General features: G+C 39.3%; 1 protein-coding gene across 4 annotated transcripts in view; it reads right to left on the bottom strand.

Moving 5' to 3' along the window:
- RERE (arginine-glutamic acid dipeptide repeats) overlaps positions 1-9655 on the bottom strand; it is a 439014-nt gene that overhangs the window by 278039 nt on the left and 151320 nt on the right. The window lies entirely within an intron of this gene.

Here is a 9655-nt window from a genome sequence, read left to right as displayed (position 1 = left end):
ATAAAAAAAAAAAAAAAAAAATCACTGCCCCCAAAGGGGGTGGTGCACACCTGGGTAGCTCAGTCAGTTAAGCATCTGATTTTTTATTTTTGGCTCAGGTCATGATCTCAATTTGTGAGATTGAGGCCCTCGTTGGGTTCCTCACTGACAACATGGAGCCTGCTTGGGATTCTCTCCCTCTCTCTCTCCCCCAGCCCTCTCGTCCCCTGTTCACTCATGCACTTGCACTCACTTGCACTCGCTCTCTCTCTCCCAAAATAAACATTAAAAAAAAAGATCAATTCCAACTCTCATTCTTCCTTAGAATAGTATGTAAGCTGGAGACAAGGGTAATGGAAATTCTTCAACTTAACTGCACTTAACTAATCCTTGAAAGGTCTTGTTCGGAACTGATGTCCCCAAATACCTGCCACATCAACTGGTCGCTTAATCACTGATTAGATTTTAGAAAAGTTCTCCAAAGTATTCAATTGGTCATCTTCTCCTCATGCTAGAGACAAACATCAACTTAAACTACAGAACCATATAAAGAAGGATTCACTTCACAAAAGAGTCTTGAAGGCAAGCTGAAGGACTAAATAAAGCCACGTCAGATACTTTCTACCAAGGAACAAAAGAAGGACAGAGGGACAGAAAGGAAGAGAGTTTTAAGGAAAAGAATCTGCCAGACAGCAAGGGAGAGGAAGCCGCTCCCTCAAGTGGGATATTAAAGTGTTAACAAACAGCAGGGGGATATCAGGATCTCAAGAGAAAAAAAAAAAGAGAGAGAGAGAGACCCTGAACACCTAAAAACACCATTGGGTGCCAAAGCAGTGGGAGTATTTCTGGTCTTAATGTGCCCTTGCCACAACCCAGGCCCCAAGCCAGGGAAAAGACAGAATCTCCCTTGGGGCCACCTGAGATGATCCATCAGTCAGTGATAAACACCACATCATAGGCTGGAAATAACAGCAAGCAGGTGGGTATGACTGATCATAACCACGAACAACATAATTTTGGGGGAGAACATTTGGAAAAATACTATCAATCTTTTTCTCTATTCCCAGTGCCCTCCTTTAACCTAGAACTCAGTTCTTATTCTCTCTAAACACAAATGACACCTATGTTTTGTTTCAATTTTGAATACCCACATTCAAGAACTTTCAAGAAATGTGTTAAGTGTGTCACAACGTACAACCTTTCAGTTATAAAATAATTCATGGGACATAATGCAGAGCACAGTGACTACAGCTAATAATACTGTAATGTACATTTGAAAGTTGCTGAGAGTAAATCTTAAAAGTTCTTGGGGCGTCTGGGCGGCTCAGTTGGTTAAGCATCCAACTACGGCTCAGGTCATGATCTCACGATTTGTGGATTCGAGCCCTGCGTCAGGCTCTGTGCTGACAGCTCAGAGCCTGGAGCCTGCTTCAGATCTTGTGTCTCCCTCTCTCTCCGCACCTCCCCCACTCATGCTCTGTCTCTGTCTCAAAAATAAATAAACTATTTAAAAAAATCTTTTAAAAAGTTCTCAACACACACACACACACACACACACACACAGAGTTCTCAACATAAAAAAATATTCTGTGGGGCGCCTGGCTGGCCTAGTCGGTTAAGTGTCCAACTTCAACTCAGGTTACGATCTTGCGGTTCGTGAGTTCAAGCCCCACACTGGGCTCTGTGCTGATAGCTCAGAGCCTAGAGCCTACATGGATTCTGTGTCTTCCTCTCTGTCTGCACATCCCTTGCTCATGCTCTAAAAAATAAATAAACATAAAAAAAATTTTTTTGTAATTGTGTGGTGATAGATGTTAACTAACTAGATGTTAACTAGATTTGTGTATATTGCAAAATGGTTACAATTTGCAATGGTTACACAAATATCAAATCACTATAATATGTCTTACAATATTATAACTAATATATATAGTATTATATGTCAATTATATCTTAATTTTATAAAAGAACTTTTGAGGAGAGACTATGTGTCCAATTGCCTCCTTTAAGAAACCGTGTCTTCTGTCCTCACTATATAACCTTGTTCTCCCACAACCATCCAATAAAAACCCTTTATATGCATCCCCCACACTTGGGACTTACTACTCTCTTTCACCTTTGTTCACACCGTCTTTACTAATAGCTCAATAAACATGTGTTGAGGGGCACCTGGGTGGCTCAGTCAGTTAAGTGTCCAGTTAAGTGTCTGACTCTAGATCTCAGTTCAGGTCATAATCTCACAGTCTTGAGTTCGAGCCCCACATCAGGCTCTGTGCTGACAGTACAGAGCCTGCTTGGGATTCTCTCTCTTTCTCTCTCTCTGCCCCTCCTGCACGCTCCCTCCACCCTTCATAATAAATAAACTTTCAAAAAAACAAACTATTTGTTGAATAACTATGTATCATAAAAGTCCAAACCAAGTCCTCTGAGAAGTAATCCTTAATGCCTCCAAACCATGCCATACTATTCTTGCCCCTTTTTAATGAATTCCTTTTGCAATCAGATCATAGTCTGTATCTTACAGCTTCCCATTTTAACATGTGTTACTAATGTAAAATACCTTCTTATTTAGTAACTCATGTGTTTCATATATTGTCTCCTCTCATCCTTCTCTGTAAACCTTTACAAACAGAAACACACTCTGGCCCTTGCTAGCTTTAAACCATGGGCAAGTCAACTGCTCTGTCTAAACTTTAGTTTCTTGGGGTACCTGGGTAGCTTAGTCGGTTGGGTGTCCAACTTCCACTCCGGTCATGATCTAACAGTTAGTGGGTTCAAGCCCACATCGGCCTCTGTGCTGACAGCTAACAGCCTGGAGGCTGCTTCAAATTCTGTGTCTCCCTCCCTCTCTGCCCCTCCCCTGCTCTCAGTCTGTCTCTCTCCGTCAAAAATGAATAAACATTAAAAATAATAACTTAAAGTTTGGTTTCTTCATCTATAAAAAGATAATAATATAACACATGCCATGGAGTTGTCGTGAGGAAGAAGTAAAATAACCCAATGCCTAGCAGATACAAAGATATGAACAAAAAGGCCATGCTCTACACATCCCTAGAACCCCACAGCACAGTACACATCTTGCAGAAGGTGGGATGTGAGAATACTTCCAGCCAATCCTAGGAGTGTTTCAGTTTGTATTGCTAACTAGGAAGAACTGACAGTTCTCAGAGAAGCCTGCTGACTCCCCAAACCCCTCTAAAGGGCTCTCACAGACCTCTGGGAACCTCTTTTCCTCACACCAACCTACTCTGGCTGCATAAGCATGGTCTCCTGTTTCTGCTTAGATTCCTAGGAGTAGAAATTATACCATGTTTAACTTTGAAAGCAATCAAATAATTGATGAATGAAATCCATTTATTAATTAGGCTTCATTTTTCACTATCCACTAATAGGCTTTCCTCTTACAATCAAAGAACACAGATCATTAAGGCAGAATAATAAGGTTCTCATTAATGTTTTTCTTAAATACATGAAAACAGGCTACTTCTGGGTTTTTTGTTTAAAATTTAAATTGCAACTTTCATGTCACATACTAATGGTGCCCTTTATACTCCCTTTTTAATTTCAACTTTCTCTAAAAGAAAATAAATAAAACCACATGTCCACAAAATTATAACATGCCTGTTGGTGAGAAAATGCCCTCAGATGTTATTTATTATATAGCCATGTGACTCACTTAGGAGATTAACACAGGGCTGTGCTGTCCAATATAGTAGCCAGTAGCCATGTATGCCTATGTAAAATAATTGAAATTAAATAAAATTAAAAATTCAGTTCCTCAGTCTATACTAACCACATTTCAAGTACTTACCAGTAAGTAGCTAGGAGCTACCATATTGGACAGAGCAGATACAGAACATTTCCAACACCATAGTAAGTGCTATTAGACAGCACTGATTAATGTAATGTATATAAATAAAAATATTAAGAATCCCATTTCATCAATAACCTACTCCCTTTTAATCAACTCTAATAGCTCCAAGTACAAGAATGTGCATAAATGTGAATCCAGTGGCTTTATCCTGGACTCTCACAAAGACAGCAATTCTTCTTAGAAAAGACACGGTAAGAAAGTCCCTTAGCAGTCTAAGGCTTCTTTCCTCTACTCTTTCAGCAATTTACACAACTTGACCTGAGGAAAAAAGAGCAAGAAAGCATTTTTCCCCACTATACCTTTTATCTAACCAGAGTCTCATCTGCCAAGTTTAAAATCACAGGTTCCATTATCTTACAGTGTCAGCATCACTTTGGAAATCCTTCTTCCACACTGATCTCCTCTGACTCACTCAATGTATGATGCCATCACTGTAAAATCAGGGCCTAGTGTCTCTCTGGCAGATAAGACAATATGTAATGACAGTCTAGATAAAATCATAAGTCTATCTCCTCTTGGAAGATTTTTCCAATCCTATGCAAGTACTGTGTGGGTATGCAGGAGGCTACACATTTCTCTTCACAATAAAAACAAAACCCCAATTTCTGCAAAGTTGGTAAGTTACCTCTATATTTATAACAAAACATGACAGGCAAAGTTCTGTGTTTCTACAAAACGAGGGCTTTTAGGAGCATATGTTTTCAATCACTTATTTCTAAGTAATGACTGAAATATCTCAAAGCACTCCCTGAGCACTTCCCTGGTTTTATCTGCCACTTGTGGTGATTATCGCAGGCTGCTTATACACAGGAAGGGAGGCAGAAGAGGAAGAACCCATGATTTTAGGCAGGGATATTTTAATAAAATTCCTCCCTAAAATTTGAGCCATAAACATCTTTCCATAAATCAATCCAATGGTACTCACCTTAAAGCAATAACCCAGGGGAGGCGGGGTTTTGAAGCAATGTGTGGGGAGAGGAGTGTTATAAGATGGGTGTGTGGCAGGAGAGTTAATGTTTTGGAAGGCTGGCAGTCACCAACACCCTTTTCACAGAGACTCTGGGGAAAGTGGGGAAGGCTAGATGAACTTGACCAGTAACCATTCTAGCTTTTTGACTATGTCATTATAAGCATGAAGAAGAAGAAAAAGGCGGAGGGGTGGGAGGGGAACCTTAAGTATTTGTATGAGTTGCCTTTCTCAGGAACACCTACTTTCACCCTCCAAGTGCCAAGTACCAATGATCTCTCTGAGGGGCAAGGTCAGCCATCTGCCTTGAGAGGAGGCCAAAATGTGAGCAACTATTTCCTTCCACTGAAAGAGCTTCTAAATCTGAGAAAGCAAGCAAAAGAAGGGTGGTGGTCTATAGAGCAAATTCTCCCCAAGGAATTCTAGCTTGAATGCAACGTACTGTATTCCATACAAAATGTTTCCAGAAGGACTCTGACAACAGGAAGGAGCAATTCAAAAAGGACAGAAAGTCATATGGACTGGGGGGAAAAGGAAGTAGTAAGGAGGATGAGGGAAGAGTCTGGGCGGAAAAAAAACAACAACTTAGCTCTTAAGGCATAGGAATCAGAATCATAGGCCTTGAGGAAAAAAGGAAAGAGACCCTGTGAAATAGAACATCTATGCTTAAATGGGTCCTTGGGAGGAAAAAAAAGCACTCGACCAGGATTTTCTTTTTAAGAAAATCTTTAAAAAAAAAAAAAAAAGGGGGCGGGGGATTACACCACCTTAGTTCCTCACTGGCAAGTGAAAAACTTTACTAATTTGGAAGCGAAAGAATGCCATTTCATTGTTCATATCCAACTCATATTAGGAAATGCAAATACTATAACCCGGAACAAAAAGGATACAGGTAAATAAAAAAATAAGAAAAAAATGCTTTTCACTAATAAGGTCAATTCTGCAGGAATATATGTCAAGAAAGCATCACCATACATCCTCTACAAAGTACAGGTCAAAATTTCCAAGAGCTCAACCAGCTAAGTGGAGGACAAGAAAAAGAAAGCAGGAAAGCATGTAAAACAAAAGAGAGAATGGAAATTTGAAAAAATCATTGTAAAATAACCATAAGCACCAAGAGATAAAAATGCTAAGAATAGGGAAGGGAGGTCCTTATTAACAAACTTCCTGGACTTTTAAAACCCTGTGTCATGGGGCACCTGGCTGCTCAGTCAGTAAAGCCTGCAGCTCTTGATCTCAGGGTAGTGAGTTTGAGCCCGACACTGGTCATGGATAGAGCCTACTTTTAAAAAAAAAAAAAAATTGTCTTTCTTACTTACAAAAAAGCTAGCAGAAATGATCCAGAAAGAAAACTAAATGGAGGGGTGGGGAAAGACGTAGCAAGAAGAGACATGTAACCAACAATAAACTCCACTTCTAAAATGGTCCAAAAACTTCCAAACCAAACCAGATATGAACTGTATATAAATGGAATAAACTAGAAGGATCTCATACATAGATCACCAAATTCTTCATAGTAACTATGGAGTCTTTTTCTTAAATATTTTTATCAGATGCTTTGAAAAGAAGGTTTTGGAAGCCATATGTTACCATCTTAAAAGGTAAGATTGCTGGTTCTTTGGTTTAGCTCATTTTTAATTTCTATAGCAAATATGTGACTTTAGAACATCTAACACTGTGGCAAAATACAAATATTTGCTTAGCTTAATCATTCTCTATATATTTTTCTACTGTCCCCATAAATATAAAATACAAGAGGAAACTTAAAATCATTAATGTCTCAATTTGGCTGCAGTTTAAAATGTACTATTAAACAAAATTTGGGATTGAGTAGGACTTCAAGTTCTGAATCACAGAACTTCTATTAAATCAAGAAGACAGAGGTGCCTGGGTGACTCAGTGGGTAGAGCGTGTTAACTCTTGATCTTGGAGTTGTGGGTTCAAGCCCCATGTTAGATGCAGAGATTGCTTAAAAAAATAAAATCTTAAAAAAAAAAAGAAGACAACAAAGTGGAATTTATCTCTATTATAGATCAAGACAGGAATTACCTGAAATTGAAGCTCAACACCAATTTTCAGAGATCTCGGTAAAAAAAAGAAAGAAAAAGAAATACAGTCTGTAGTTGGAATTCTAAGGTAAGCATTAAAGAATCAAGTCAGAAGTGGGAGGAGAAACTGAAATGGATTATTTTATATCCTAATACTCATATTGAGAGATCTGAACAAATACAGTTATTCAACATGGTTCTAAGTTTGAGAAGTAGACCCCTAAGTATAATAAGCTGCACACCAAAAATATTTTTCTCCTCTTCTTCAACATAATCATGCAAAGCCCTAATGAGACTTGAGGCTTATTTTGATCACAAGTCTCGTTTACTCTGAATCCTACCCTATTTTGGTTAAGTTACAAAGATTTCTGCCTTCCTCATCCCCAGGCTGTCCTTTGTGCTGTAGCTCTGTCATATCATGAGATTAAGTCTGTTTATTCATGTGTGAAATGGGGACTTATTCCTTTCCTTATACTACAGGCTGTCCATAATAAAGTGGGGTTCTATATTCTTCAAAATTTCATGACTAATAACTGCAAATAAATTACATCTCCCTTCCTTTATAACATTTATAGAATATGATACAATAAATTCTCCATATTTCTTACACTACACAACTAGTTTCTTCTGAGGCAGTATGAAAATTTCATGTCATTTCTTGGGGGTGTCTTGTTGTTCAAGTCAAATTTTGCTATTTGCATTTTTGTTGTTGTTCGGACCGTGGGAATCTGTCCTACTCAGTATGACCCACCATAAACTTTCTTAAAATGACTGTGACCATATCTTGTTTATATTTCCTGGTTTCTTTGAGGTCAAAATGTTTACTATGTGTTGACAAGCCTTCCCATGTACAGATGATAAAAATCAGTATTACCTACAAAACAAAGATAACAGCACAGGACTTACTAATGTCTCTATATCCAGAAGTGTGAACATGTAATGATTATTTAAGAAAAATGCTGACTCCAGTAACAAGCTAAAATAAAAATTATAGAGGCAAGTAAGGATGTACTTTTCATAGGTACTCCAGCCTCAATCAGGTTTCTTAAATCAAGCCTTTATTAGAAATGACAAGTGATTCTTTCACATGGCTTAATTCAATCCAAAGAACCGGAGTCTCAGAAAGATCAAATTCACAAGTGGGAGATAAGACTATACAATGCTATATGGGTTTTGTAGAATGAGCACTAGTGAAGCCCAAAGACACCAATCAGAAATTAGCCTCTACTGGGGCACCTGGGTGGTTCAGGTGGTTGAGTGTCCAGCTTCGGCTCAGGTCATGATCTCATAGTTTATGGGCTCAAGCCCCAGGTCGGGCTCTGGGCTGATGGCTTGGAGCCTGGAGCCTGCTTTGGATTCTGTGGTTCCCTCTCTCTCTCTGCCCCTCCTCTACTCACATTCTGTCTCTCTCACTCTCAAAAATAAATATTTAAAAAATAAAAAAGGGGGCGCCTGGGTAGCTCAATTGGTTAAGCATCTGACTTTGGTTCAAGTCATCATCTCACCTTGTGAGTTTGGGCCTCATGTCAGGCTCTGTGCTGACAGCTCAGAGCCTGGAGCCTGCTTCAGATTCTGTATCTCCCTTTCTCTCTGTGCACCCCGACCCCACGTTCTCCTTCTCTCTGTCTCAAAAGTAAACATTTTTTTAAAAATTTTAAAAAGAAAAGAAAGAAATTAGGTTCTATTATTTTACCAATTCTGTGCCTTGCTTTCTTCACCTTTAAAAAAAAAAAAAAAAAAAAAACAGGACTCTAAAGCTCTATTAGAACAATTCACCAAACTTCAATTGAATAACTTCATAAGCCAAATGTACCAAATGTTACAAAGTACCAATATTTTAGGTATCAAATGCCTACATGATTGGGAACACCAATGCTTGCACACATACAAGTAGAAAGAGGATGGGGGGCACCTGGGTGGCTCAGTCGGTTAAGCGTCTGACTTCGGCTCGGGTCATGATCTCACAGTTCATGGATTTGAGCCCCACGTCGGGCTCTGTGCTGACAGCTCAGAGCCTGAAGGCTGCTTCAGATTCTGTATCTCCCTCTCTCTCTCTCTGACCCTCCCCTGCTCACACTGTCTCTCTCTCTCAGAAATAAATAAAACATTTAAAAAAAAAAAAAGAGAGGATGGGGGCCCAGTGAAGCCAAGTGGCACCCCCTCCCCTGCCCCACAGCCACTTTCCAGGCATTCCACAACTCAACACCACACACGTGCACCTCCCTGCCTCCCTGTTTTTCCTTTTCATCCCATTTCTCCCTCCAGACTTATTCTTCACTTTTCCCTCATTCTCTGCTTGACAGTGGCGCCAAGAGGCACTAGCTAGATTCAATAATTCTACTTAAGGACTAGAGAAATTAAGTTGCTGAACTCTCCTAAAGAGAAAAGGAGGGGGGATGGCTGGCTAGGTCCATAGAGCATGAGACTCGATCTTGGGCTCGTGAGTTTGAGCCCCATGTTGGGTGTAGAGATTACCTAAATAAATAAATATTTCTTAAAAAGAGAGAGATAAGAGAATAAAGGGGAGAGGGCTTCTCCACAAACCTTTGATGATACGATGATAACTTGACAGTCTGTCTGCTGTAGTCTAGAGGGAACCATCCCCCAGAGTTACTGATGCTGCTTTGGACAGAATACCATTAAATGTATAAAACAAAAAAATATTCACTTATGGCAGAAAACAAAAAACAAAGTGTATCTACCTCTCTGACTTAGTATTGAAAAAAAAAAAGGAACAACTATGGCTCCGTAGGGCTATTAAACCTAATCTCAATTAAAAAAAAAAAA

This window comes from Crocuta crocuta, unplaced genomic scaffold (assembly GCF_008692635.1).
Source record: "Crocuta crocuta isolate KB4526 unplaced genomic scaffold, BGI_CrCroc_1.0 scaffold13, whole genome shotgun sequence".
Classification (NCBI taxonomy): domain Eukaryota; kingdom Metazoa; phylum Chordata; class Mammalia; order Carnivora; family Hyaenidae; genus Crocuta; species Crocuta crocuta.
The sequence above is the reverse complement of the archived record's forward strand: the minus strand, read 5'-3'. Positions and strand labels throughout refer to the sequence as shown.